Source organism: Scardinius erythrophthalmus, assembly GCF_964197995.2.
Source record: "Scardinius erythrophthalmus genome assembly, chromosome: 1".
Taxonomy (NCBI): domain Eukaryota; kingdom Metazoa; phylum Chordata; class Actinopteri; order Cypriniformes; family Leuciscidae; genus Scardinius; species Scardinius erythrophthalmus.
Window position 1 is genome coordinate 6,925,476 of NC_138221.1, and position 25,920 is coordinate 6,951,395.

Below are 25,920 nucleotides of genomic sequence, written 5' to 3' on the forward strand. Positions count from 1 at the left end.
CTGTCAGCACATCTGAAAAGACATGAGAGGATCCACACTGGAGAGAAGCCGCACAAGTGTTCACACTGTGACAAGAGATTCAGTCAGTCTTCATCTCTGAAAAAACATGAGAGGATCCACACTGGAGAAAAACCTTACAAGTGTTCACACTGTGACAAGAGATTCAGTCAGTCTTCATCTCTGAAAACACATGAGAGGATTCACACTGGAGAAAAACATTACAAATGTTCACACTGTGACAAGAGATTTAGTCAGTCATCAAATCTGAGATCACATGAGAGGATCCACACTGGAGAGAAGCCACACACGTGTGATCAGTGTGGGAAGAGTTTCACTATTAAAAGTCACCTGAAGCGACACATGAAGATCCATGCAGTGGAGAAACCACATATGCAGTATTTAGTTTGATCAAACTCTCCAGCTGTGTTCCTGTAACTCTTCATCTCGTCTCTCTCTGCTGTGATCATGAAATACCGCAGTATGATGATAATCAACAGAAGACAAACAAGCCCGAGACTCACTGTTATTAAAACCATCACCACACACCAGTTATAAGTGGAGATCAGTGTTGCCAGACGTACGATAATTATTGTATTTGTACAATATATTTGACCTCTGTTCGATTTATGATCAATAATAATAAAAAAAATCCCATAGTGTATGATAATTTCAGTATTATGTGACTCTTCAAATGATGGTGGTTGTAATCATAGGGCTTCTATACTCATTGATCTAGCTGTGGATTCTATGTCTACCGTGAGAAGAACCTGAACGTGGAGATACGCATGTCTTTCATCTGATCTCACGTTATGTCTTCTCGGCCAATCATCGTGGAGAATGACTCTCTCATGAGCACAAGTTAATGTTCTTTTTGTATATTGTATACAAAGTTGTGTATCATTAACATGTCATCTCTGTATGTTTTGCAAGAAGAAGAAAAAAGTAAATAAAAAAGTAAAGAGTTCCTTCCGCTTAGGTAGGGCTGGGCGATATATCGCATGACGTATCGCCTGCGATAATTAATGCGATATGGCTCAGCTTGTCAGTTAACTACGGCTCTGTGTTGTAAATGCCGCTCCATCTGAAAGCAGGTGATGGCGATTTACTACTAATCAAGGAACCGGCTTTACTGGCGAGATGCACCTAACAATGTCATGCGATATATCGCCCAGCCCTACGCTTAGGTCAGTTTTTTTCCAAGCCGATGTTGATATTTTGGCAAAAAAAGTCATTTTCATGTTGTGTCAAAAAGTTGTTGGTCAATAAATGGTGAGAGGCAGCGGGATGGTGTGGGTTGCTTATAGAGTTCATCCCGGTGAACGAGAGGGTCGCTTCCCCACGCCTTCGGGTCGGGGATGGGTCTGAACGGCACTGCAGAGTACCTGGCCTTCTTGGGGTCTCTGGGAGGGGTGCTGGAAAGTGCTCCGACTGGGGACTCCGTCGTTCTACTGGGGGACTTCAACGCCCACGTGGGCAGCGACAGTGACACCTGGAGGGGCGTGATTGGGACAAATGGCCCCCCTGATACCACCAACCAGTCGCACGCCTGCTGTGATTTTGAGGGCACGTTGTGCAGTCAATAGATTAATCGATACAAAAGTAGTCATTAGTGCCTTCCCTATAGCACAGGTTTTCTCAACCTTTTGCAACTCATGGCACACCAATGACTGTTTAAAAACATTATGAGGACCACCTTTCCCAATAAAATGAACACAGAATAAAAGAAAATTCAAAAAGTATATAGATGAAAACGGTCCTTATATAAAAAAGACTTGGCAGTTTTACTCAGTAACCATTCATTCCTGTAGCATTAACAGGGCAGGTCAGACCAATGACTGTGTCAGGCACACAAGGGGAACACTCTTTTAACAAATTAGCCCTTATTAATAATACATCCCCACATCCAGGCTAACATACCTGTAACAACAGGTCAGACACACAAGAGGGGAACATTCTCTATATGCATTAGCAGAAATGTTCAACAAAGTTCATTAACCCCAATTTACATACTGTAAGTATGACTGTTCAAAACAATTTTACATATTAAACAAACGTGATTTTTTTATTTTTTTACAATTCAACTGGAGAAAAACTGGACTAGTTACTCATACCCCTTCCCACACATCCAAAAATGAGGAAGTCTAACAGAAGATAACAAGAAGATGCTTCTTAAAGATAATAACATCAAGTCTTGGTGAAATGGGTGAGAGACTGACACGGAGAGTAGCATCCAAAGTAGCTTTCAGTTTGCTCCTTGCTTTTGATTTGTGATAGTCACAGTGGAGAACCCTGACTCACATAAGTATGTGGTGGTGAAAGGTAATAGAAATCTGATTCCCCGCTTTGACAGAGAGGGATATTCACTTGCAGCCAGTAACCAAAATGAAGCAAAGTTTTAGGCTACTGTCAGCTGATAGTTTGATTCATTCATTTTCCAACACAGTGGACAGAGCCATGTCTTCTGAAGCAGTATCTACAGAGAATGGGTCCAAATCCAAAGGTTTCCATGTTGAGGGTCCTCTGGGAAGTAGTCAGCAAACTTTTGAGACAACTGAGACAAGTGCTGGGTTATAACACTTGATATGTTCACATGAGAAGAGGCTTCCAAAGTTTCAATCAGATGTGGAAACATGTCAAATCGTCCCTCCTTGACTCTTCAAGTTAGTTTTTTACGACCGTTTTGTGAAATATACCCCCCCCCCACACACACAGCAATAGGGGGAGCTCGTGGGGAAAACATGCGACAACAAAAGGGAAAATCAGCGAAGAAGTGACTAGAGTTCGCTAGAGTTGCAGAGTTCTCCTTTACCGAGTTATCCATACTGGATTTAGTCTGTTGTTCTGGTGTCATCCCCTCTGCCTGTAAAACTCACTCTGTTGCCTTTTCCGACCACATGCTCATTACTTTTAACATCACCCTCCCGCTATCTAAAATGACCCTCCCTCGCACCATCTCCTTCCGGAATATCAAGGACATTAACACTGTCACCTTTACATCTGATATCAATAATTTTCCAAGTGTATCTGCCGGCTGTTCACCTGATGAATTAGTTTCTTACTACAACAAAAATCTTCACACTCTCCTGGACACCCATGCTACTATGAGATTCAGATCAGTCTCCTTCACCCGCTCAGCACCCTGGTTCACTCCCGCCCTACGCCTTATGAAATCTCAGGGCCGTCAGCTGGAACACTTTGCCAATAGAACTGGACTCACCATTTACAACAATATGTACAAGGACAATGTCAATTTGTATAAGCACTCCCTCTCCTCAGCTAAATCTGCCTACTACTCTCATTTAATTCACTCTAATCATCACAATTCTAAAACCCTGTTTTTCCTTCTCACCTCCATTACAAAACCATCTGACTCTCTTCCCTACCATATGCAATCCCAGGACTTCTGCAATAAACTTATGTCCTTCTTTGTTTCCAAAATCACTGACATCCATAAACACCTGACTTCATCTGGAGCTGCAGCTTCTGGAGGCAACTTCAACACCCCTTATCCATCCCCAACTACTACTTTTTCCAGTTTCGACCTTCCCTCCGTTCAAGCCATTTCGGATATTATTCATAAATCTAAACCTTACACATGCCAGCTCGACCCACTTCCCTCCACCCTGGTTAAATCCTGTTGCTCTTCACTTGCCCCTCTCATCACTGAGATTATCCACTCCTCCCTAAACTCTGGTTTAGTCCCCCCTTCACTTAAAACTGCCTCGGTCACACCCATTCTGAAAAAACCTGGCCTGGACCCCACCAATTTCAGCAATCTTCAGCCTATATCTAACTTACCCTTCATATCCAAAATTCTGGAAAAAACAGTCGCTTCTCAACTTCATAATTACCTCATGTCCAACAGCATCTACGAGCAGTTTCAATCTGGCTTCTGTCCCCTTCATAGCACTGAAACCGCACTCCTCAATTTCAGATGACTTTCTCATGGCTTCTGATTCTGGGTTACTTTCAATTCTCATTCTTCTGGACCTCACCGCAGCTTTTGATACCATTTCCCATCCTACCCTCCTTAGTCGACTATCATCCATTGGTATCACCCACATTCCCATAGCCTGGTTTACTTCATACATTTCTGATTGCACACAGTTCATACAACTCAAATCCCAGAAATACGTTACCTTCCCCGTCTCCGCTGGAGTGCCCCAAGGCTCTGTATTGGGGCCTCTCCTTTTTATCATCTACATTCTCCCTCTTGGTCACATCCTCCGTAAACATTACATTGAATTGCATTGCTACGCGGACAACACCCAGCTCTACCTCTCTACTAAACCATCCTCTTTACTCCCACCAACCTCTCTCACCCTCTGTCTCCAAGAAATCCACTCTTGGTTCTCATCCAATTTTCTCAAACTTAAAAGTTAAAAAACTGAAGTCCTCTTGGTGGGCACACCTCATACTCTCTCCAAAGCCAATAAAGTTTCCATTGCCATTGATTACTCAATTGTCCTTCCCTCCCCTCAGATTAAGAGTCTGGGTGTCGTCCTCGACAGCACATTATCTTTCCACTCTCACATTAATAGCATCACTCTGTCCGCCTATTTCCACCTGCGTAACATCTCCCGTCTCCGTCCCTCTCTCACTCCCCAAACCACCGCCATCCTCGTTCACAGCCTTGTCACATCTCGGATAGATTACTGCAACTGTTTGGTCTCCCTAATAAGTCGCTCCAGAAGCTGCAGCTCCTACAGAACTCTGCTGCACGCCTGATTACTCGGATCCCCATCTCTCATCATATCACTCCCATCTTGCAACAACTTCACTGGCTTCCCATCAAACAGAGGATCATCTTTAAAATACTTCTCATTACTTTCAAAGCAGTTCAGAATATGGCTCCTCCATACATCTCAGATCTCCTCCATTTAAACATCCCGACCCGTTCACTCCGATCCTCCCATACCTGCCAGCTTTCTGTCCCCCCTGCCCGTCTTGTCACAATGGGGAGCAGGGCGTTTAGTCGCTCTGCTCCCCATCTCTGGAATTCCCTCCCTCCAGACCTTCGTACCATCGACTCATTTCACCTCTTCAAATCCAAACTCAAAACTTTTTTGTTCAGACAGTCATATTCCACCTGACCCATATCATCTCAATGTTGTCTTGCCAATTTTATTGTTTACTGTTTTAATGTTTTTATCTGCTTTGTACAGTGTCCTTGGGTGTCCTGATAAGGCGCTTTTAAATAAAATGTATTATTATTATTATTATTATTAACACGTCTTGTTCTTTTTCTCTGCTTTATAGTGTGACTCGAGATGACCTTATCAAAGCACAGCAGGCGGATGATTCTTCAAGAATTGTTCTCTTTATCTCTGAAGTAGGAGACAAGGCTTTATCTCCCTTCTATTTTCTTCAAGATGGATTGCTTCATAGACAACAACCTATGAGCTCTGACTTTTCACTCGATCCTAGGATCCAAATCGTGGTTCTTCTTAATTTCCGTCAAGACCTCCTACAGCTTTCACACCAGGGCATGGCTGGTCATATGGGGGTACGAAAGACCTATGAGAGAGTTCTAAGGAAATTGTATTGGCCTAGATGTAAGCGAGATGTGATTAACAATATACGGTCCTGCTATACTTGTCAAATGACCAGAAAGCCAAATCAAAAAGTTCCATTGGCTCCTTTACAGCCTATTGCTGCAGTTACCACACATTTTGCACACTTGACTATTGATTGCGTTGGTCCTTTACCACGATCTAAGACTGGACATGCTTATTTACTCACTGTAGTGTGTCAGACTACACGTTACCCTGCAGCTTATCCTCTGAGATCAATTACTTCTAAAGCTATTTTAAAGGCTTTAACAAGTTTAATGTATATTATTGGCATTCCAAAAACCATCGAGTCTGAGACCAGGGCTCGAATGTGCCGAAACTTCTCTAAGGTCATGCGACAACTTAAAGTTAAACATAATACCTCAAGTGCTTATCACCCTCAAAGTCTGGAAGAGGAAAGGTCTGGCAAGATTCCATCAGTTTTGAGGTCTTATTGTGTCGGGCTTGACTGTGACTGGGAGGAAGGACTTCCTTGGATGTCGCTAGCTATTCGTGAGGTTGTACAGGAGAGCATAGGTTTTAGCCCTAGTGAGTTAGTGTTTGGACACACTGTTAGGGGCCCTATTGCTGTCCTGGCAGATGAGTGGACGACTTTTGACCCTCCTGAGAATGTTTTAGACTAAGTAATCAGTTTCCGTTATCGACTCTACGAAGCTAGAGCTATTGCTCTACGAAAGTTAGCCAAGTCTCAGGGAAAGATGCAGAGGTTGTTTGATCGCAAAGTCAAGTTCAGACACTTTCAAGCAGGAGATCAAGTGCTGGCGTTGTTACCTGTTTTGACTAGTCCTTTCCAGGCTACGTTTGCTGGACCTTATACAATTGCGAAGTGTTTTCCGAATGACAACTATTTATTAAATACACCAGATCGTCGAAAGAAATTAAAGGTTTGTCATGTTAATTTATTGAAATCTTATGTGACTCCTGTACCTTCTCTGTCTGTTGACGCTGTGACAACTACCGAAACTGCAGATCCAAGTGTTTCAGAAACATCTGTAGAGGTGAATGATAATCTAGAGGAGATGAAAGTGAATCCCTCTCCAGAACATTCTCATTCACGGTTCCAAGCTGGTGGAATGATCTCCTCACCCTCATCCGGAACGCAGAATCCCAGACAACATTCAAAACACAGCTGGAAACTCGTCTCTTCCGTGAGCACTTAACCTCATAAAAACATGCAAATAAATTACTTTTCATTTAATCCTCTGGTGTCTGGCTTATGCTACTCTGAACAATGTCGCTTTGGATAAAGGCGTCTGCTAAATGACTAAATGTAAATTAATTTCAGTGTCGAGTCTTCTGAGGTGAGGAGAGCAGTTCAGGGTTTTTCTCATATTTACACAACCATCACACACACTTTTTGATTAAGCGACAGGCTCATTTCTGTATTGTTTTCATCGATCACAGCGATACTTGTGCGTCTTTTCTGGCGTCTTCCTTCTGAAATAAACATTTAGTGCAGCAGCAGCGAGCATGAGGAGAATATGTTGAGTTCATTCAGACCTCAGCGAGTTTGTGTTTGTTTGTGTGATTGTCTAGTCAAGTCAAAAGTCAAAGTTTAAGATCTGTGAGGGCATTAATGTGAATCAATCTCAAGTGTCATACTGGAACAGAGACTGCTAAATGCTTTACATTGAGCCTAAGATGAGCCACGTGAGACATTAAAGCAATACTAATAAATATGAATAGTGTTTAAAAGTTTTATGATAATTTTCAGTTTCCTAGCATATGATATAATGCTATTTTTTTTAATGATCTAACTACTTTATAGGATTTTATGTATATCATGAGATCAAACTTAATGTGGACATATTATGCTGCTGTAGTTATTTCTCTGTAATGGTTGATGAAGATGAGTGTCACTAGTGATTGTTTTTGTGTTATTGATGTTTTATCCATGTCATATTGTGAGAAATTACAATATTTTCTTTCAGTAGAGTAGTTTTACAGGCTTTTGTCATGTATCCTGACTCAAATAATGCGTTTCTAACAGCAAACACTCAGAATAAAGTGAGATGATCTGCTGATGGTCCTGAATGGCTTGTTGAATGAGTGTTGATAGTCTGAGGCTCATCAATATTAACAGATCTGCTGAAAACACTCTTTATTTCATGACAATAGTTCCTGTTTTCACCTCATTTATTATGCTGATGTCTTCAGATCTCCTGTAAATTGACACTTAAAGCTCATTTCATTGGTGTCAGCAGACTGAGGGGATTTGTTGGCTACTATATGCACCTTTATTTCTGTGTTTATGATTTTAACTGTTTTTCTTAACATTTATTTATATTAGGAAAAATTTTAATTATTGATATTCTTTTCTTTATTTCTAGATACCTGTATTTTAATGAAGAAGCAGAATAATGTTAGGATTAGCAATAAAAATAATTAAAAATAATTAATGAACTGTCATCAATTACTGTACGATGAATAGATAGACAGACATAAATGCTTAGAAGTGTCATTTATTATTACAAAAAAACTCGGTAATTGATATTTTTGCTCCTCCCATGCTGGAATACATCATCAGTGAAGCTCCTCCCACACTGGAATACATCATCAGTGAAGCTCCGCCAACAGTAATTCTCCAATAAATGCTGTAAATTCCCATCAGCTACAAGTGAAGACGAGCATCAGAGCATCAGGAAGAGCTGAAATCTGCAAAGACTGAGTTTATTAAAGAGGACAGTGAGAACATGAGTGATCCAGAACCCTGCAGAATGAAACACACTGAAGATCCTGAAGAACAAAGAGGTTGGTGTTTATTCTTCATTCATTCATGATGCTGAAGAACATTCATGTTAGAAACATTCAAGCACTTCATCACTCAGATAAACAGATAAACAGTTCAACTGTGAAACGGTTCAGAATGTTCTGGGTTTTCTTCAACAAATGGTCAGTAAAGGGAGGTTTGAGACATTTTATACTGATAGTGAAAATCAGATCAAGCGAAATACTATTTTAACTGTTTTTTTTTACATTTATTTTATATCTGGTTCCCAATTTGCAACAACGTTACCAGAAGTTTAGTCATTTTCAACATAGTTTAAAATTTATATTTTTAGGAATAGTCAGTAAACACCAAGTTACTGATAACATTGTATTTGTCAAATATCATACAAGTTATTTATAGTTATAGAGATTCTTCTTACAGTAACTTTGGTAACAGGGTTGATGAACTCAGTCAATGCTACAGTTTGTGTAAAAACTGAGACAATGGATTGAGATTATTTTCTTGTCTTCCCATCATGCAGTAGAAAGAGCCCAGATGATGTCACTTCCTGTGTGTCACAGTTTTAAGAAATGCTCTGTTTTAAAAGGAGGAAAATCATGTCAGGAGTAACAGGGTTGAGTGAAACATGTAGGACACAGATAAAGATAATAAATATAGTTAATTTAAAGCCAGTTAAAGTTATGGCCACTCTACACTTTGAGCTTGTGAAGTTTCTACAGACTCTGCAACGGTCGTGAAATGACGTCACATTCTGCAACAGTTTTTTTTACAAACATAAATTTAACATATAACAAATAATAATAATTAAAAAATTTAAAAATGAACATTCCACTCCACTTGAATGCTAAACGCTTGTGTTATTTCTCACAGGGTAATTCACTTAAGCTTGTGTTTCTGGTGTCCCACTTTCACATGCGCATGAATGGAAGTCAGTGCAAGGAAAAGTCTAGTGTGAACGGCCATTATTAATTCAAACGGTTTAGTAAAATAAATATCTCAAAGTTGGTGTCAAAATATGACACATATTGTATATTTTAATGTTAATATCATGTTAGATAATTGTGTCATTTATCAAATATATTTAATAGCTAAAGAAACAAGGGATTCGTGCCTATAATGCTTTAAAGATAATAATTGGAAGATGAATTTCCCTCATTAATGGAAAGTTTCAAGGACATATAATCAATTTATAAAAAGGCATCAAATTATCGTAATATTTTATAACAGTTGTCTACTTTCTACTATTACATCAGGGCTCACTTTCATGTCCTTTCACTTTATATTCCTCTCTTTAAATTATTTTGATGTACTGAAAATGAAATTAATATTTTTTTCTTTGATTTCAGACCCGATGGAAGTGAAGGAGGAGAGTGAAGAACTGAGTGAAGTGAAGGAGGAGAGAGAAGAACTGAGAGAAGTGAAGGAGGAGAGTGAAGAACTGAGTGAAGTGGAGGAGGAGAATGAAGAACTGAGTGAAGTGAAGGAGGAGAGTGAAGAACTGAGTGAAGTGAAGGAGGAACATCATGTCAAACCTGGAGAAAAACATTTGAGTCGCTCAAAGACTAAACAGACATTTTTAAAGAAAAGAAGAGCCAAGAAATCTTTTACCTGCACTCAGTGTGGAAACAGTTTCACAACCAAAGGAAGTCTTGAGATTCACATGAGGATCCACACCGGAGAGAAGCCGTTCTCATGTGATCAGTGTGGCAAAAAATTTATTTGGGCATTACACCTGAAGAGACACTTGACAGTTCATATGAAGGAGAAGCCATATTCGTGTTCTGTGTGTGGAAAGGGTTTTTCATGGCTGCCAACTTTACATAGACATGAGAAAGCACATACACATGTAAGAGAGTACATGTGCTTTGAGTGTGAGAAGACTTTTACTACAGGGAGAGATTTAAAACGGCACCAGAGAATTCACACTGGAGAAAAACCTTACAAGTGTTCACAGTGTGACAAGAGATTCAGTCAGCCATCATCTCTGAAAACACATGAGATGATCCACACTGGAGAGAAGCCACACACTTGTTCACATTGTGACAAGAGATTCAGTCGATCAGAACATCTGAGATCACATGAGATGATCCACACTGGAGAAAAACCTTACAAGTGTTCACACTGTGACGAGAGATTCAGTCACTCATCAAATCTGAAAAGACATGAGAGGATCCACACTGGAGAGAAGCTGCACACGTGTGATCAGTGTGGGAAGAGTTTCTCTATTAAAAGTGACCTGAAGCAACACATGAAGATCCATGCAGTGGAGAAACCACATATGCAGTATTTAGTTTGATCAAACTCTTCATCTCGTCTCTCTCTGCTGTGATCATGAAAAAATACCGCAGTATGATGATAATCAACAGAAGACAAACAAGCCCGAGACTCACTAGGTCATTAATCATTTTCATGTCGTGTCAAAAAGTGGTTGGTCAATAAATAGCTGTATTCTGTACGTTTGACTTGTGTACGATAATTTTCTTCCAAATTCGATCATTTTGAGCTTCTGGTACAATACTTGGACATTTCCAATCTGGCAACACTGGTGGAGATGGAGTGATTTGACTGTGACTAACTTACACAGAAGAGATTTTGTTGCTCAGCACGTGGCAATTACACTGAACTAACACTGGATATAGATCACAGTGTCGCATCTTTAAGTGATCAACTAGAAAAGTAAGCTTTTAAACAAGGTTAATACAAATCCATTTCAGTGTCAGGAGTTTATTTTTCCTAATTGTCTTTATCCTTGCTGTTTTAAAAGGTGTGCGTGTTTCTAAAATGTATGTGCTTTAGATGGATTTTTCATCTCCATGGAAGAGAAGAGCTGGTCTGATAGCAGACTAGGGTTGTCACGATTCCTCGATTAAAGGATGTATTATATTTGAAAAAATCCTCGATTGCAATTTACCTGTGTCGAGTAACTGCCAAAGTACCGGAAGTGAGATACATGGAAGAATCCATGTACTGCATTATTACACCTTTTTCTAAGGCTACGTGATATATTAAAACCATTTACAATCATAATATAGCATAGTGCTATTGTGAAATCACAAAGGCTGTGATTTAGTTAAAGGTGCTCTAAGCGATGCCGGGAGTCGTGACTTCTTGTTGACGTTCGAATTGTTGTCAAACAAAACGGAGGCTAGCTAGACCCTCCCTCCTCCTCATCCTCATCCCGTCTCCTCCCTCCTCCTCTCCCTTCCGGCATAAAGGAAAGTCAAAGTAGTCACTACAAACAAAGTTTGAATGATACACATTACTTGATGCACATGATACACGATACTTCATTCAATGTGTAACGTCACCAAGTTAGATAAATGCTTTTATATATTGCAGAACAGAATGCAGAAAAAGAGAAACATTTTCTTAAAATCGTTGCGCCACCTGAGGTTATAACTATAGTTTCCATACAAGGACGCAATAATAGCAAGATAACGTTAGCTTTTGCGTTTCCCAGTGAGAATAAACAACGGCGGCGTCGTAAACAAATTTAGTCAAAGTTGTCAATAGCCTATAAATGAACATTCAAATTCATAACAAACAGTGGATGAAAACAATCATACACACATATGGTCGCCCTACTGTGAATTTGCTTGATCATTTATAATAGAGATTGATCGCTAGCTGCTAGAAACATACATGTTGTATTCACCAAAGTTAACGCTGACTGCATAGTTCTAGCTAACTACATCCTTGTGTTGGTTTGGCGAACATGAACGTCAGTTTAGAAAGAAAAATGGATTTACCTGTTCTGCAAAAACAGAGCAACTGAATGTCGGATTGGAATCCCTTCTGCCGGCGGAGTTCTCGCCACCTTTTCGAAGGCTTTTCCGATGTAAATTCGGTACTTTGCGCGTTCTTTATCCTTGTCCCTTATCCTTGTCTCTCTTCTTTGCAATTTGTTCATCAGAATGTCGTCTCTTTGGTCGTGTGTTGGCCATAATTCAAACTTCCCTCTTCATGCTTCTCTCTCCTCCACACCCCCTTCATGTGTACACGCACTAACCCCCCAAACCCCGCCCTCAAATACTTCTTGCCAGTGTTACGTACCCCTTTAAAAAAAAAAAGGTCTAGGGGTGAAAGGGGTGTAACAAATAAACGGTGGGGAGAGACTGAGAGAACTGCCGTCTCCAAGTCCCAGGGCTGATACACAAGAAAGCTCAGTAACACCAGTTAAAGCAAACAAACAGAGGTATTTTATTTAACAGAATGTGGAGAAGATACTTAAGGCTTCAGGAGGGGAAAGGTCAAAACAACAAACAAAAAAAATTCCTCTGGCTAAGGTTTTATGAAATAACTTACCTATCAAAAGAAAAGAAAAAGAAAATACAGAGATACTTCCCTGACTTCCTCTCTAACTTAAACACAGGAGAAAAGGGGTAATTTCTAAAATAAATGACATCCACCTCCCTACAAAAAAAAAAGATATTCCACATCCACTTAAGCAGTTACAAAAATTAATAAATAACTAAATAAAACTGAAACACTCTGCTACTCTCAATAACTTCACGTTAACACTATAGGTGAAGCAATCAACAAACACGGAGATAGATCTCAATAACTTCACATTAACACTATAGGTGAAGCAATCAACAAACACTTAGGCAAGAGTTTAAACCAGAGCTTAAACTACAACGCTGGGACTGGAAGATGGCAGTTGCAAGGATGGAACACCTCAGCCTCCCTCACTGGACTGCAGCTCTGCCGGTTCCTTTATACTCCAGTTAACGAGCTCAAAACAGGAATCAGGTGACACTCATTAGCCTGCCAAGCAGAGAGAGCAGGAGGAGTAAAAAGAGACAAGACCAGTCTACACACACAGTAAACACAATTGTTAATTAAATCATATGACAGAATAACTTATGTCCCTATGGACGTAACACCCCCACCACTAAGTTTTTTTTTCTCTTTTCTCTTTCGACTTGAAAAAAAAACAAAAAAAAAACATGTATAACACTTAAATTTCAGTACCACCGGCCCTAGACAGCGCATCGGCAATCACATTTTCAGAGCCCTTCATATGACGAATGTCAAGATTATACTCCTGAACAACTAATGCCCACCGCATCAAGCATCGATTCGAGTTAGACATCTGGGCTAGGAAAGTTAAGGGGTTGTGATCGGTGTACACAAGAAGAGGGGTTGCACTACCTCCTACGTAAACATCAAAGTGTTGAAGCGCAATTAAGAGAGCAAGAGTTTCTTTCTCGATGGTGCTATATTGATTCTGATAGGACACAAACTTCTTCGAGAAATAGGACACCGGATGATCAATACCATGTTCATCTTCCTGTAATAACACTGCACCTGCCCCCGTGGCACTAGCATCCACTTGCAATTTGAATGACTTTTCAAAGTTGGGGGCTAGAAGCACAGGTGCGTTACACAACAGGTCTTTCACTGCATTAAAAGCTAGGGAACATTCACAATCCCAAATGAACTTTCGGCTACTACTCAAGAGATCAGTGAGTGGAGAAACTACTGCAGAGAAGTTTCTGCAAAACCCTCGATAGTACCCAGCCATTCCGAGAAATCGCCGCAACTCACGCTTATTGCTGGGGGTAGGGAACTGTAAGATAGCCTCCACTTTGGCAACTACAGGTCTCACACATCCCTGACCCACTTGTTTTCCCAGATAAGTGACTGCTGCTTTTCTGAATTCACATTTGGCTGCATTTAAAGTTAGTGACGCCATAGCCAACTTATCAAATACACTCTCAAGTGTTTTAACATGCTCTTCCCATGTGCTTGAATAGACAACAACATCGTCGATGTAGACCTCACAATGCGTGACACCTGCCAGGACCCTCTGCATCAAGCGTTGAAAGGTAGCGGGAGCATTTCGCATCACAAACGCTAAAACGTTGTACTGCATGAAATGATCTGGTGTCACAAATGCAGAAATTTCAGAGGCACGGGGAGTTAGGGGGACTTGTCAGTAGCCCTAAAGGAGGTCTAATTTTGATACAAAGTTAGCGGAGCCCACCCGGTCTACACAATCCTCCATTCGTGGCAACGGGAACGAGTTTGCCTTGGTGATTTTGTTCACCTTGCGAAAGTCTGTGCAGAATCGAAAAGATAAGTCTGGCTTTGGCACCAGTAAACAGGGGGAACTCCACGGGCTCTGACTGGGCATGGAAATATCATGACGTATCATGTACTCCACCTCCTCCTTCATTATTACACGTTTATTTGGGTTCACTCTGTAGGCATGCTGTTTTACTGGCAAAGAATCACCCACATCAATATCATGGGTCAGCACTGAAGTTCTGCCTGGTACATCAGCAAACAGTGAAGGGTACTTGGTTATCAGCTGCAGAAGTTATTTACGTTGGCAGACTGTAAGATAGGGAAGAGTATTAGGCAAGTTTTGCAGAATCACTGAATTTTTAACTTTTCCACTTGAGCTGACAGGAACTTTATCTACCAAGCCATCTTCGGCAAGACAATAACTGGCAGTTGAGACCGCAGCTACAGGGGAAACACTTGGAGTAGCGTTGTAAGTTTCCTCGCCACGTTTCAGATATCTTTTCAACATATTTATGTGACAGACGCGTTTACGTCTTTTCCGGTCTGGGGTGGCAATTACATAATCAGTGTCACTCAGTTTTCTTTCAATAGCATATGGGCCTGAAAACTTTGCTCCAAACACAGAATCTGGAACGGGTAAAAGGACTAGGACAAGATCACCAGGATTGAACTTATGGTTAACACTTTTCTTGTCGAAGCGTGACTTCATTTTTACTTGGGTATCACTTAAATGTCTTTTTGCCATGTCCCAGGCACAATGCAGGCGTTCTTTGAAAGAACTGACATATTCTGACACTGACACAGGCGAACGATTCTCAGAAAGCAGCTGTTTACTCAGCATTTTCATCGGGCCACGAACCGTGTGGCCAAACACAAGGTCTGCAGGACTAAACCCAGTTGACTCCTGCACAGACTCACGAGTGGCAAACAGAAGGAAAGGAAGCCCCTCATCCCACTCTCTCCCAGTTTCAACACAGTATGCACGAATCATGGCTTTTAAAGTCTGATGATACCGCTCCAGGGCCCCCTGCGACTCAGGATGATAGGCAGTTGACATGCGGTGCGACACTCCCATTTCAACTAACATCTGCTTGAATTTCTTTGAGGTAAAGTTTGATCCTTGATCTGTTTGGATCTCTTTGGGTAACCCAAACGTTGTACAAAACTTTACAAGAGCCTTAATCACAGCAGGGGATTTAATTGTGCGCAAGGGAACTGCTTCAGGGAACCTGGTTGCGGTGCACATGATGGTCAACACATACTGGTAACCACTTTTGGTTTTAGGCAGTGGACCTACGCAATCTAGTATCAACCGTTCAAATGGTTCAGCCATCACTGGCACTGGATGCATAGGAGCAACGGGGACCTTCTGGTTTGGTTTGCCAGACCTCTGACATATCTCACAAGTTCTGCAAAACTCCGCTATTGAGGACTTGCACTTTGGCCAAAAGAAGTACTTGGTTATACGGTGAAAGGTTTTATTAACACCTAAATGCCCTGCAAGTACATTTTCGTGGGCAAGCTTCAGCACCTGTGGACGATAAGCAGCAGGAAGGACGACTTGGTGAACTTCATGGCAGTCAGAATCACCATCCTGCAACAGCAGCCTTCCTCCTCCTGCAATTGCGCGGGTGAGATGGTGTGGAAATAACCGCCTCTTCTGGGATGACAGCATACTCCCTAACTGGAGAATTCCTTTGGCGATCCAGAGAATTAATGAATTCCTCAAACGTCAAGTGCTCCAGCCCTATCATTGTCCATTGACATCCAGCCCCAATCAATTTGCACAGGTGGGAGATGAGAGAGGACCCACTGTGCAATATTAAATATTGGGATGGGGAAGTGCCAGTGGTATGTGCAATTTGGATAGCTTCCTATACAGCTGACCATAGTAGCACTTTCTGCACTTGTTCTTAGTCTGAAGCGGGCATTGCTTGCGTTCTCATAGTTAGTGGGCAGGGCTCAGTGCTCAATGTATTAAGGTGACCACCTGTGTGGTGTGATTAGAATTGGTGTGTACTAACAAAGCACTTTATGGTTGATGCAGTGTAACCTCGGTTGCTGTCTTTGGTGTGCTGAATTCCTTTGGAGCCTTGTACTCATGGTGAATTAAACGTGGATCCCTGTCAACATTGAGCACTGTTGTCCGGCCCAACATTATTTAGTGTAGTTTTTCATATGAATATTTGTCTACGAGAATTCATGTAGATGCCTCTGATGTATTACTGTCATTAATGGTTCTTTCTATACAAAGCAAATATTTTAACCACTCTGATTGAAGATCACAAATAAATAATGTCTATATTGCTTTTGTTACATCAGCCTTCAATTGTTTCATTCACTTGAATATTATTAGTGTGGGGTACATCTTTACTCTGGGGTACTAGTTGGGTCTCCCATCCCAGTCCAATAAATGGGAGTGGTGTAGTCAGACCATATTTTGGGTATAATTTCCTGGGTTTTAACTCCCAAGGGCCACATATAGGAACATTACAATACTTTTGTCCTAATTTCTTCACTTGCAAGAAATAAACCCTTGAGCTTTTATTTTGGAGAAAACATCAGATGACCATGCTGATCGCGTGAGCACTTCTCATTAAATCACAAAGCACAAACAGAATACCTATATCATATAGGCTACTTAATTAAAGTCTTGTGCTGTTTTATAAAGGCACAAAGCCATATCACAGTTTCGATTTTAGTTCGTTAGCAAAATATAAGAGACTGTCCACACTGTGTGAGTTGGCAAGCCATGGAAACCACATACCAACAAAAACCAAAAACATTGGTGGGGTGAATGCTGGCTACTACATCCTAGGAGACTCTGCCTATCCCTTGCAGAACTGGCTCTTAAAACCATTCATTGACACAGGACGGCTGACAGCGGAACAGTGGGTCTACAACATGAACATTTCCAGAGCATGTGTAGTGGTTGAAAATAGGGGTGGGAGAAAAAATCGATCCATCGATGCATCGTGATTCTCTCAATGAGAATTTCAGAATCGATTCTGAGCTTAGTTTTTAACCAGATATGCGATGAGCTGAGTTTGCTTTAGAAACACCCGTAATCTGCTTTCTTCCAATTCCTCACACACACATACATACACCAATCAAACTTTCCGTAAAATAATCTTTCATAAGTTCGGAAAGGTTGAAGCGAATTACTAGGACATTCACCGGCTTCATTGCACAGGATGCGCTGTGAGAGACGCGCGCTTTGTTTGATGTTACGTTACACTTGAAGCGTGCTGTCTCTCCTTTCGGTATTTTCCTTACAAATGCTCTACGAAGTCATCATTTATGTGGTTTGGAATGCAGTGGACTTATATATTTAAAATATGAACCTCACTAACAGAGGCTGCTTTCAATTTCAAATGCTGACGCACGTTTTGTTTGTGTAGATTGCTCGCGCATGCGGCTGTGCGACTCCGTGTAAGTGGTTTAGGCTAATATACTTGTGCAAAATTAACGTAAACACAGCCAGTTATGTCTTAAGGGATTAAACGGACAGGACAAACCACTTTACTTCTTATATTTCAAAAGAGATCCGTGCGTGAATGCAGCTTAATAGATCTCCCGCAGTCTATGATGTAAAAAACAACAGTAAAGATGAAGAAAAATCACTCAGTTCTTGAATGGAAAACGTTCAGATAATCTTAAATAGGCTACTGAAAGCACTACTTGTTTGTTTATGTTTCTATGCTCCTCTTTATTATTTGCTACTTGTATGTTTTGAAGTTATATTAGTTTAAAATTCTTAACATACAACTGTTTTAAATGTTTTTTTTTTTTATTTGTATTTTTTTTTAAAAGTACTTAATTACCTATGTAAACTAATGAATTAATAGGGAGGGGAGGGGAGGGGAGGGGAGGGGAGGGGAGGGGGGAGGAGTAGATAAAGAATCATTCTGGAATTGGATCGGATCGTGAGGTGACTAAAGATTCCCACCCCTAACATTTACATACTGTGAATCGTTTTTTTGAATCGAGAATCGTTTTTGAATCGAAAATCGATTTCGAATCGAATCTTGAGCCTAAAAATTTATATTGAATCAAATCGTGACATTTTCTGAATCGTGCACCCCTAGTTGAAAATGCTTTTGGTAGATTGAAAGGAAGATGGCGTTGCCTTATTAAAAGAAGTGACTGTGCGGTTGGCCTTGTGAAATCTATGGTGCTGACATGCTGTCCTCTACATAACCTCTGTGAGAGTCATGGAGAGGCCTATGAGAGTGCATGGGATTCACCTTCAGCAGCAGAGCCTGTTTTTTTGAAAACATTATTTCTGAAAGTTTTCTGAACGTTCAAAACATCCGGGTTTTTTTCTTGGCGTATCTAAACGTTACAGGGACATTCCATTCTATAATTTTGGAAATGTTATGAAGACGTTATTTTTGAATGTTTTCTGGACTTTCACATCACCCTGAACGGATGGCCCACCCATCACCCGGCTTACACACAGACACTCGAGTATCGCTAATTAACCTGAAGGAAATCACGGAGAACCTGCTAACTCTTGGCTCACCCAGGACTCGAACCGGGGACCGTCTCGCGGTGATAGTGCTACTGTGCTGCCCTGTTTCTATTTATGTTTATATGATTTCATAAAATGTAAGCAATTCATTTCTTACAGCTACAGGTCTGGATTTCAAAGTAACAGGAGTTTTAAGCACCAACAACTGTTGACACATTTTTCCAGAGTATAAAAGTTTCTAAGTGCATTAAATATTAATATTACAAAAATAACAGACAAGACTTTACTTTAAGATTCACATTTTACTGAAGTAGTACACATCATTTTGTAAAGAGTCTCTGGGAAGTACACAGTCCAAACAATGGAATTATAAAGGGTAAAACATACATTTTCTAAACCAAAAACACAACCCCACCACAAGGGAAAAAATAACACAACTAGAACTCAAACATACAACTAGACAAGTCAAATCTAACAAGACATGTGGAAAACAGCACAATAGAAAAAGAAAACACCACAAAATTGTGCTTGGTGTATATTAATCAAATTCTGTAATTTTACAGTGATGCTTCAGGCTGAAGAGAGACCTGAAGAGAGTGTAATGGTTGTCTGGAGACGCTGGATGTTTGTCTATATGTTGAATGTGTCAACACAGTGGCCAATCAGAGGTGTTTAAGAATCTGCTCAGAATGCTAGAGGGAAATGCTGGTATCATCACATTTTTTAGATTTGTCACATTTTTTAAAGGGGTGGTACAATGCCCTTTTCACAAGATGTAAAATACGTCTCTGATGTCCCCAGAGTGTGTATGTGAAGTTTTAGCTCAAAATACCCCACAGATATTTTTATATAGCTTGTTAAAATGATAAATATTTGAGGGTGAGCAAAAACGCACCGTTTTGTGTCTGTTCCTTTAAATGCTGCTCCCGGCACAGAGGGGCGGAGCTTCAACAGCTTGCACTCACACAGACATGCACTGAAAATTTCAAAAACTTTTAGCCTTTTATGTTCAAACCGTTTTAAAAATGGCATGGAATGGAGCGCATGCGCTGAGTGGTGAGTGATATAAAGACAATGAGAGAATTTAGATCAGAATTGTTACTGAAGGGAAATTTAAAGTCCTGATTGATTAGTGTAATGCATTAGGTTCAATCCCAGCTAACAAGGACCCCAACAAACACAGAACTTTCCCCTATCGTTCCCATGTGGTTCCCATTTGGCTATTATTTTGGGAACCAAATAAGAACGTTCTAGGAACATTCTCTGTAGGTTCTTTTTTTATAACCTGAAGAAAACTTTCAAGAACATTTTTTATAACCTGAAGAGAGCGTTCCCATAATGTTCACTAACGTTCTTTAAAAGTTATGTATAAATGTTAGGACAAAACGGTCTTAAAAAAAATTACGATTTTATAACATTTCCAGATTAATAGAATGGAATGTTCTTCTAACGTTCACATAAACAAGGAAAAAAACTTTCTTAATACTTTAAAAAAACGGATGTTTGGAATGTCCAGAAAACATTCAGAAATAACGTTTTCATAACTTAATGAAACTTAAAAGTTCTAAGAACATATTTTTGTTATCTGGGAATGTTGTTCTAAGAACATTTTCTCTCAATATTATGAGAACATCAGCCAAGAACAAATACATCACAAGGACGTTCCAAAACTAAGAACGTTTTTTTTTTCTCAACGTTACGAAAATGTATTTTAACTCTATAAACATAAGAACGTTCCAGAAACATTATTTCAGTAAAGTTTTTTTAATAACTTTTACATAACGTTAGTGAAAGTTATGGGAACGTTCCCTGTTAGCTGTGTGGATCCTCTCATGTTTTTTTATCTGCTGACAGACTGAATCTCTTGTCACAGTGTGAACACTTGTAAGGTTTTTCTCCAGTGTGAATTCTCTGGTGCCGTTTTAAACAGTCCGCTGTAGTAAAAGTCTTCTCACACTCAAAGCACATGTACTCTCTCAAACCAGTGTGAGTTTTCTCATGTTTATGTAAAGTTAGCAGCAGTGAAAAACTCTTTCCACACACAGAACATGAATGCGGCTTCTCCTCCATATGAACTGTCAGGTGTTTCTTCAGCTCTGATGCACTAAGAAATGTTTTGCCGCAGTGATCACATGAGAACGGCTTCTCTCCGGCGTGGATCCTCATGTGACATTCAAGACTTTGTTTGGTTGTCATACTCTTTCTACACTGAGGGCAGGTGAAAGATTTCTTGGCTCTTCTTTTCTTTAAAAAATTCTTTTTAGTCTTTGAGCGACTTTCTTTTTCTCTAGGTTTGACATGATGTTCCTCCTCCACTTCACTCAGTTCTTCACTCTCCTCCTTCACTTCACTCAGTTCTTCACTCTCCTCCTTCACTTCACTCAGTTCTTCACTCTCCTCCTCCACTTCACTCAGTTCTTCACTCTCCTCCTTCACTTCACTCAGTTCTTCACTCTCCTCCTTCACTTCACTCAGTTCTTCACTCTCCTCCTTCACTTCACTCAGTTCTTCACTCTCCTACTTCACTTCTCTCAGTTCTTCACTCTCCTCGTCCACTTCACTCAGTTCTTCACTCTCCTCCTTCACTTCACTCAGTTCTTCTCTCTCCTCCTTCACTTCACTCAGTTCTTCACTCTCCTCCTTCACTTCTCTCAGTTCTTCACTCTCCTCGTCCACTTCTCTCAGTTCTTCACTCTCCTCCCTTCACTTCACTCAGTTCTTCACTCTCCTCCTTCACTTCTCTCAGTTCTTCTCTCTCCTCCTTCACTTCACTCAGTTCTTCACTCTCCTCCTTCACTTCACTCAGTTCTTCACTCTCCTCCTTCACTTCACTCAGTTCTTCTCTCTCCTCCTTCACTCACTCTTCACTCTCCTCCTTCACTTCACTCAGTTCTTCACTCTCCTCCTTCACTTCACTCAGTTCTTCACTCTCCTCCTTCACTTCTCTCAGTTCTTCACTCTCCTCTTCACTTCACTCAGTTCTTCACTCTCCTCCTTCACTTCTCTCAGTTCTTCACTCTCCTCGTCCACTTCACTCAGTTCTTCACTCTCCTCCTTCACTTCACTCAGTTCTTCACTCTCCTCCTTCACTTCACTCAGTTCTTCACTCTCCTCCTTCACTTCACTCAGTTCTTCACTCTCCTCCTTCACTTCACTCAGTTCTTCACTCTCCTCCTTCACTTCACTCAGTTCTTCACTCTCCTCCTTCACTTCACTCAGTTCTTCACTCTCCTCCTTCACTTCACTCAGTTCTTCACTCTCCTCCTTCACTTCACTCAGTTCTTCACTCTCCTCCTTCACTTCACTCAGTTCTTCACTCTCCTCCTTCACTTCACTCAGTTCTTCACTCTCCTCCTTCTCCTCCTTCACTTCACTCAGTTCTTCACTCTCCTCCTTCACTTCACTCAGTTCTTCACTCTCCTCCTTCACTTCACTCAGTTCTTCACTCTCCTCCTTCACTTCACTCAGTTCTTCACTCTCCTCCTTCACTTCTCTCAGTTCTTCACCCTCCTCGTCCACTTCACTCAGTTCTTCACTCTCCTCCTTCACTTCACTCAGTTCTTCACTCTCCTCCTTCACTTCACTCAGTTCTTCACTCTCCTCCTTCACTTCACTCAGTTCTTCACTCTCCTCCTTCTCCTCCTTCACTTCACTCAGTTCTTCACTCTCCTCCTTCACTTCACTCAGTTCTTCACTCTTCCTTCTCCTCCTTCACTTCACTCAGTTCTTCACTCTCCTCCTTCACTTCACTCAGTTCTTCACTCTCCTCCTTCACTTCACTCAGTTCTTCACTCTCCTCCTTCTCCTCCTTCACTTCACTCAGTTCTTCACTCTCCTCCTTCACTTCACTCAGTTCTTCACTCTCCTCCTCCACTTCACTCAGTTCTTCACTCCTCCTCTTCACTTCACTCAGTTCTTCACTCTCCTCCTCCACTTCACTCAGTTCTTCACTCTCCTCCTTCACTTCACTCAGTTCTTCCCTCTCCTCCTTCACTTCACTCAGTTCTTCACTCTCCTCCTCACTTCACTCAGTTCTTCACTCTCCTCCTTCACTTCACTCAGTTCTTCACTCTCCTCCTTCACTTCACTCAGTTCTTCACTCTCCTCCTTCTCCTCCTTCACTTCACTCAGTTCTTCACTCTCCTCCTTCACTTCACTCAGTTCTTCACTCTCCTCCTTCACTTCACTCAGTTCTTCACTCTCCTCCTTCACTTCACTCAGTTCTTCACTCTCCTCCTTCACTTCACTCAGTTCTTCACTCTCCTCCTTCCACTTCACTCAGTTCTTCACTCTCCTCCTTCACTTCACTCAGTTCTTCACTCTCCTCCTTCACTTCACTCATTTCTTCACTCTCCTCCTCCACTTCACTCAGTTCTTCACTCTCCTCCTTCACTTCACTCAGTTCTTCACTCTCCTCCTTCTCCTCCTTCACTTCACTCAGTTCTTCACTCTCCTCCTTCACTTCACTCAGTTCTTCACTCTCCTCCTCCACTTCACTCAGTTCTTCTCTCTCTCTCACTTCACTCAGTTCTTCACTCTCCTCCTTCACTTCACTCAGTTCTTCACTCTCCTCCTTCACTTCACTCAGTTCTTCACTATCCTCCTCCACTTCACTCAGTTCTTCACTCTCCTCCTTCACTTCACTCAGTTCTTCACTCTCCTCCTTCACTTCACTCAGTTCTTCACTCTTCCTCCTCCACTTCACTCAGTTCTTCACTCTCCTCCTTCACTTAACTCAGTTCTTCAACCCTCCTCCTCACTTCACTCAGTTCTTCACTCTCCTCCTTCTCCTCCTTCACTTCACTCAGTTCTTCCCCTCCTCCTTCACTTCACTCAGTTCTTCACTCTCCTCCTTCACTTCTCTCAGTTCTTCACTCTCCTCGTCCACTTCACTCAGTTCTTCACTCTCCTCCTCCACTTCTCTCAGTTCTTCACTCTCCTCCTTCACTTCACTCAGTTCTTCACTCTCCTCCTTCACTTCACTCAGTTCTTCACTCTCCTCCTTCACTTCACTCAGTTCTTCACTCTCCTCCTTCACTTCACTCAGTTCTTCACTCTCCTCCTTCACTTCTCTCAGTTCTTCACTCTCCTCGTTCACTTCACTCAGTTCTTCACTCTCCTCCTTCACTCACTCAGTTCTTCTCTCTCCTCCTTCACTTCACTCAGTTCTTCACTCTCCTCCTTCACTTCACTCAGTTCTTCACTCTCCTCCTTCACTTCACTCAGTTCTTCACTCTCCTCCTTCACTTCACTCAGTTCTTCACTCTCCTCCTCCACTTCACTCAGTTCTTCACTCTCCTCCTTCACTTCACTCAGTTCTTCACTCTCCTCCTTCACTTCACTCAGTTCTTCACTCTCCTCCTTCACTTCACTCAGTTCTTCACTCTCCTCCTTCACTTCTCTCAGTTCTTCACTCCTCGTCCCACTTCACTCAGTTCCTTCACTCTCCTCCTTCACTTCACTCAGTTCTTCTCTCTCCTCCTTCACTTCACTCAGTTCTTCACTCTCCTCCTTCACTTCTCTCAGTTCTTCACTCTCCTCGCTCACTTCTCTCAGTTCTTCACCTCTCCTCCTTCACTTCACTCAGTTCTTCACTCTCCTCCTTCACTTCTCTCAGTTCTTCTCTCTCCTCCTTCACTTCACTCAGTTCTTCACTCTCCTCCTTCACTTCACTCAGTTCTTCACTCTCCTCCTTCACTTCACTCAGTTCTCTCTCTCCTCCTTCACTTCACTCAGTTCTTCACTCTCCTCCTTCACTTCACTCAGTTCTTCACTCTCCTCCTTCACTTCACTCAGTTCTTCACTCTCCTCCTTCACTTCTCTCAGTTCTTCACTCTCCTCGTCCACTTCTCTCAGTTCTTCACTCTCCTCCTTCACTTCACTCAGTTCTTCACTCTCCTCCTTCACTTCTCTCAGTTCTTCACTCTCCTCGTCCACTTCACTCAGTTCTTCACTCTCCTCCTTCACTTCACTCAGTTCTTCACTCTCCTCCTTCACTTCACTCAGTTCTTCACTCTCCCCTTCTCCTCCTTCACTTCACTCAGTTCTTCACTCTCCTCCTTCACTTCACTCAGTTCTTCACTCTCCTCCTTCACTTCACTCAGTTCTTCACTCTCCTCCTTCACTTCACTCAGTTCTCCACTCTCCTCCTTCACTTCACTCAGTTCTTCTCTCTCCTCCTTCACTTCACTCAGTTCTTCACTCTCCTCCTTCACTTCACTCAGTTCTTCACTCTCCTCCTTCACTTCACTCAGTTCTTCACTCTCCTCCTTCTCCTCCTTCACTTCACTCAGTTCTTCACTCTCCTCCTTCACTTCACTCAGTTCTTCACTCTCCTCCTTCACTTCACTCAGTTCTTCACTCTCCTCCTTCACTTCACTCAGTTCTTCACTCTCCTCCTTCACTTCTCTCAGTTCTTCACCCTCCTCGTCCACTTCACTCAGTTCTTCACTCTCCTCCTCCACTTCTCTCAGTTCTTCACTCTCCTCCTTCACTTCACTCAGTTCTTCACTCTCCTCCTTCACTTCACTCAGTTCTTCACTCTCCTCCTTCTCCTCCTTCACTTCACTCAGTTCTTCACTCTCCTCCTTCACTTCACTCAGTTCTTCACTCTCCTCCTTCTCCTCCTTCACTTCACTCAGTTCTTCACTCTCCTCCTTCACTTCACTCAGTTCTTCACTCTCCTCCTTCACTTCACTCAGTTCTTCACTCTCCTCCTTCTCCTCCTTCACTTCACTCAGTTCTTCACTCTCCTCCTTCACTTCACTCAGTTCTTCACTCTCCTCCTCCACTTCACTCAGTTCTTCACTCTCCTCCTTCACTTCACTCAGTTCTTCACTCTCCTCCTCCACTTCACTCAGTTCTTCACTCTTCCTCCTTCACTTCACTCAGTTCTTCCCTCTCCTCCTTCACTTCACTCAGTTCTTCACTCTCCTCCTCCACTTCACTCAGTTCTTCACTCTCCTCCTTCACTTCACTCAGTTCTTCACTCTCCTCCTTCACTTCACTCAGTTCTTCACTCTCCTCCTTCTCCTCCTTCACTTCACTCAGTTCTTCACTCTCCTCCTTCACTTCACTCAGTTCTTCACTCTCCTCCTTCACTTCACTCA